Source organism: Camellia sinensis, unplaced genomic scaffold (assembly GCF_055761805.1).
Source record: "Camellia sinensis isolate YWXY unplaced genomic scaffold, ASM5576180v1 Unanchor11, whole genome shotgun sequence".
Classification (NCBI taxonomy): Eukaryota; Viridiplantae; Streptophyta; class Magnoliopsida; order Ericales; family Theaceae; genus Camellia; species Camellia sinensis.
Genome location: NW_028128989.1, coordinates 5,731,618 through 5,737,500, shown reverse-complemented (window position 1 = coordinate 5,737,500; position 5,883 = coordinate 5,731,618).

Here is a 5,883-nt window from a genome sequence, read left to right as displayed (position 1 = left end):
CGAGTGTTCGAAACGTAACGCGCGAGAAATTGTAAGTAAACGTCGTATTTACATGTCTGCCACTGTGCAGGAGAATCCGTATGGGTGTTCGAGTGTTCGAAACGTAACGCGCGAGAAATTGTTAGTGAACGCCGTATTTACATATCTGCCACTGTGCAGGAGAATCCGTATAGGTGTTCGAGTGTTCGAACCGTAACGCAGGAGAAATTGTAAGTAAACGCCGTATTTACATATCTGCCACTGTGCAGGAGAATCCGTATAGGTGTTCGAGTGTTCGAATCGTAAGGCGTGAGAAATTGTAAGTAAACGCCGTATTCACATTTCTGCCACTGTGCAGGAGAATCCGTGTAGGTGTTCGAATGTTCGAACCGTAACGCGGGAGAAATTGTAAGTAAACTCCGTATTTACATATCTGCCACTGTGCTGGAGAATCCGTATAGGTGTTCGAGTGTTCGAAACGTAACGCGCGAGAAATTGTAAGTAAACGCCGTATTTACATATCTGCCACTGTGTAGGAGAATTCGTATAGGTGTTCGAGTGTTCGAAACGTAACGCGTGAGAAATTGTAAGTAAACGCCCTATTTACATATCTGCCACTGTGCAGGAGAATCCGTATAGGTGTTCGACTGTTCGAACCGTAACGCGGGAGAAATTGTAAGTAAACGCCGTATTTACATATCTCCCACTGTGCAGGAGAATCCGTATAGGTGTTCGAGTGTTCGAATCGTAAGGCGTGAGAAATTGTAATTAAACGCCGTATTCACATATCTGCCACTGTGCAGGAGAATCCGTAAAGGTGTTCGAATGTTCGAACCGTAACGCGGGAGAAATTGTAAGTAAACGCCGTATTTACATATCTGCCACTGTGCAGGAGAATCCGTATAGGTGTTCGAGTGTTCGAATCGTAAGGCGTGAGAAATTGTAAGTAAATGCCTTATTCACATGTCTGCCACTGTGCAGGAGAATCCGTATAGGTGTTCGAATGTTCGAACCGTAACGCGGGAGAAATTGTAAGTAAACGCCGTATTTACATATCTGCCACTGTGCAGGAGAATCCGTATAGGTGTTCGAGTGTTCGAAACGTAACGCGCGAGAAATTGTAAGTAAACGCCATATTTACATATCTGCCACTGTGCAGGAGAATCCGTATAGGTGTTCGAGTGTTCGAAACGTAACGCGCGAGAAATTGTAAGTAAACGCCGTATTTACATATCTGCCACTGTGCAGGAGAATCCGTAAAGGTGTTCGAGTGCTCGAACCGTAACGCGCGAGAAATTGTAAGTAAACGCCGTAATTTCATATCTGCCACTGTGCTGGAGAGTCCGTATAGGTGTTCGAGTGTTCGAATCGTAAGGCATGAGAAATTGTAAGCAATCGCCGTATTTACATATCTGCCACTGTGCAGGAGAATCCGTATATGTGTTCGAGTGTTCGAAACATAACGCGCGAGAAATTATAAGTAGACGCCGTATTTACATATCTGCCACTGTGCAGGAGAATCCGTATAGGTGTTCGAGTGTTCGAGTGTTCGAACCGTAAAGCAGGAGAAATTGTAAGTAAACGCCGTATTTACATATCTGCCACTATGCAGGAGAATCCGTATAGGTGTTCGAGTGTTCGAATCGTAAGGCGTGAGAAATTGTAAGTAAACGCTGTAATCACATTTCTGCCACTGTGCAGGAGAATCCGTATAGGTGTTCGAATGTTCGAACCGTAACGCGGGAGAAATTGTAAGTAAACGCCGTATTTACATATCTGCCACTGTGCAGGAGAATCCGTATAGGTGTTCGAGTGCTCGAACCGTAACGCGGGAGAAATTGTAAGTAAACGCCGTATTTACATATCTGCCACTGTGCAGGAGAATCCGTATAGGTGTTCGAGTGTTCGAATCGTAAGGGGTGAGAAATTGTAAGTAAACGCCGTATTTACATATCTGCCACTGTGCAGGAGAATCCGTATAGGTGTTCGATTATTCGAAACGTAACGCGCGAGAAATTGTAAGTAATCGCCGTAATTACATATCTGCCACTGTGCAGGAAAATCTGTATTGGTGTTCGAGTGTTCGAACCGTAAGGCGTGAGAAATTGTAAGTAAACGCCGTATTTACACAACTGCCACTGTGCAGGAGAATCCGTATAGGTGTTCGAGTGTTCGAGCCGTAACGCGCGAGAAATGGTAAGTAAACGCCGTATTTACATATCTGCCACTGTGCAGGAGAATCCGTATAGGTGTTCGAGTGTTCGAACCGTAACGCGCGAGAAATTCTAAATAAACGCCGTATTTACATATCTGCCACTGTGCAGGAGAATCCGTATAGGTGTTCGAGTGTTCGAAACGTAACGCGCGAGAAATTATAAGTAGACGCCGTATTTACATATCTGCCACTGTGCAGGAGAATCCGTATAGGTGTTCGAGTGCTCGAATCGTAAGGCATGAGAAATTGTAAGTAATCGCCGTATTTACATATCTGCCACTGTGCAGGAGAATCCGTATAGGTGTTCGAGTGTTCGAAATGTAACGCGCGAGAAATTGTAAGTAAACGCCGTATTTACATATCTGCCACTGTGCAGGAGAATCCGTATAGGCGTTCGAGTGTTCGAAACGTAACGCGCGAGAAATTGTAAGTAAACGTCGTATTTACATGTCTGCCACTGTGCAGGAGAATCCGTATGGGTGTTCGAGTGTTCGAAACGTAACGCGCGAGAAATTGTTAGTGAACGTCGTATTTACATATCTGCCACTGTGCAGGAGAATCCGTATAGGTGTTCGAGTGTTCGAACCGTAACGCAGGAGAAATTGTAAGTAAACGCCGTATTTACATATCTGCCACTGTGCAGGAGAATCCGTATAGGTGTTCGAGTGTTCGAATCGTAAGGCGTGAGAAATTGTAAGTAAACGCCGTATTCACATTTCTGCCACTGTGCAGGAGAATCCGTGTAGGTGTTCGAATGTTCGAACCGTAACGCGGGAGAAATTGTAAGTAAACTCCGTATTTACATATCTGCCACTGTGCTGGAGAATCCGTATAGGTGTTCGAGTGTTCGAAACGTAACGCGCGAGAAATTGTAAGTAAACGCCGTATTTACATATCTGCCACTGTGTAGGAGAATCCGTATAGGTGTTCGAGTGTTCGAAACGTAACGCGTGAGAAATTGTAAGTAAACGCCCTATTTACATATCTGCCACTGTGCAGGAGAATCCGTATAGGTGTTCGACTGTTCGAACCGTAACGCGGGAGAAATTGTAAGTAAACGCCGTATTTACATATCTCCCACTGTGCAGGAGAATCCGTATAGGTGTTCGAGTGTTCGAATCGTAAGGCGTGAGAAATTGTAATTAAACGCCGTATTCACATATCTGCCACTGTGCAGGAGAATCCGTAAAGGTGTTCGAATGTTCGAACCGTAACGCGGGAGAAATTGTAAGTAAACGCCGTATTTACATATCTGCCACTGTGCAGGAGAATCCGTATAGGTGTTCGAGTGTTCGAATCGTAAGGCGTGAGAAATTGTAAGTAAACGCCTTATTCACATGTCTGCCACTGTGCAGGAGAATCCGTATAGGTGTTCGAATGTTCGAACCGTAACGCGGGAGAAATTGTAAGTAAACGCCGTATTTACATATCTGCCACTGTGCAGGAGAATCCGTATAGGTGTTCGAGTGTTCGAAACGTAACGCGCGAGAAATTGTAAGTAAACGCCATATTTACATATCTGCCACTGTGCAGGAGAATCCGTATAGGTGTTCGAGTGTTCGAAACGTAACGCGCGAGAAATTGTAAGTAAACGCCGTATTTACATATCTGCCACTGTGCAGGAGAATCCGTATAGGTGTTCGAGTGTTCGAACCGTAACGCGGGAGAAATTGTAAGTAAACGCCGTAATTTCATATCTGCCACTGTGTAGGAGAATCCGTATAGGTGTTCGAGTGTTCGAAACGTAACGCGCGAGAAATTGTAAGTAAACTCCGTATTTACATATCTGCCACTGTGCAGGAGAATCCGTATAGGTGTTCGAGTGCTCGAACCGTAACGCGGGAGAAATTGTAAGTAAACGCCGTATTTACATATCTGCCACTGTGCAGGAGAATCCGTATAGGTGTTCGAGTGTTCGAATCGTAAGGCGTGAGAAATTGTAAGTAAACGCCGTATTTACATATCTGCCACTGTGCCGGAGAATCCGTATAGGTGTTCGAGTGTTCGAACCGTAACGCGGGAGAAATTGTAAGTAAACGCCGTATTTACATATCTGCCACTGTGCAGGAGAATCCGTATAGGTGTTCGAGTGTTCGAATCGCAAGGCGTGAGAAATTGTAAGTAAACGCCGTATTCACATATCTGCCACTGTGCAGGAGAATCCGTATAGGTGTTCGAGTGTTCGAACCGTAACGCGGGAGAAATTGTAAGTAAACGCCGTATTTACATATCTGCCACTGTGCAGGAGAATCCGTATAGGTGTTCGAGTGTTCGAAACGTAACGCGCGAGAAATTGTAAGTAAACGCCGTATTTACATATCTGCCACTGTGCAGGAGAATCCGTATAGGTGTTCGAGTGTTCGAAACGTAACGCGCGAGAAATTGTAAGTAAACGGCGTATTTACATATCTGCCACTGTGCAGGAGAATCCGTATAGGTGTTCGAGTGTTCGAACCGTAACGCGGGAGAAATTGTAAGTAAACGCCGTGTTGACATATCTGCCACTGTGCAGGAGAATCCGTATAGGTGTTCGAGTGTTCGAATCGTAAGGCGTGAGAAATTGTAAGTAAACGCCGTATTTACATATCTGCCACTGTGCAGGAGAATCCGTATAGGTGTTCGATTATTCGAAACGTAACGCGCGAGAAATTGTAAGTAATCGCCGTAATTACATATCTGCCACTGTGCAGGAAAATCTGTATTGGTGTTCGAGTGTTCGAACCGTAAGGCGTGAGAAATTGTAAGTAAACGCCGTATTTACACAACTGCCACTGTGCAGGAGAATCCGTATAGGTGTTCGAGTGTTCGAGCCGTAACGCGCGAGAAATGGTAAGTAAACGCCGTATTTACATATCTGCCACTGTGCAGGAGAATCCGTATAGGTGTTCGAGTGTTCGAACCGTAACGCGCGAGAAATTCTAAATAAACGCCGTATTTACATATCTGCCACTGTGCAGGAGAATCCGTATAGGTGTTCGAGTGTTCGAAACGTAACGCGCGAGAAATTATAAGTAGACGCCGTATTTACATATCTGCCACTGTGCAGGAGAATCCGTATAGGTGTTCGAGTGCTCGAATCGTAAGGCATGAGAAATTGTAAGTAATCGCCGTATTTACATATCTGCCACTGTGCAGGAGAATCCGTATAGGTGTTCGAGTGTTCGAAATGTAACGCGCGAGAAATTGTAAGTAAACGCCGTATTTACATATCTGCCACTGTGCAGGAGAATCCGTATAGGCGTTCGAGTGTTCGAAACGTAACGCGCGAGAAATTGTAAGTAAACGTCGTATTTACATGTCTGCCACTGTGCAGGAGAATCCGTATGGGTGTTCGAGTGTTCGAAACGTAACGCGCGAGAAATTGTTAGTGAACGTCGTATTTACATATCTGCCACTGTGCAGGAGAATCCGTATAGGTGTTCGAGTGTTCGAACCGTAACGCAGGAGAAATTGTAAGTAAACGCCGTATTTACATATCTGCCACTGTGCAGGAGAATCCGTATAGGTGTTCGAGTGTTCGAATCGTAAGGCGTGAGAAATTGTAAGTAAACGCCGTATTCACATTTCTGCCACTGTGCAGGAGAATCCGTGTAGGTGTTCGAATGTTCGAACCGTAACGCGGGAGAAATTGTAAGTAAACTCCGTATTTACATATCTGCCACTGTGCTGGAGAATCCGTATAGGTGTTC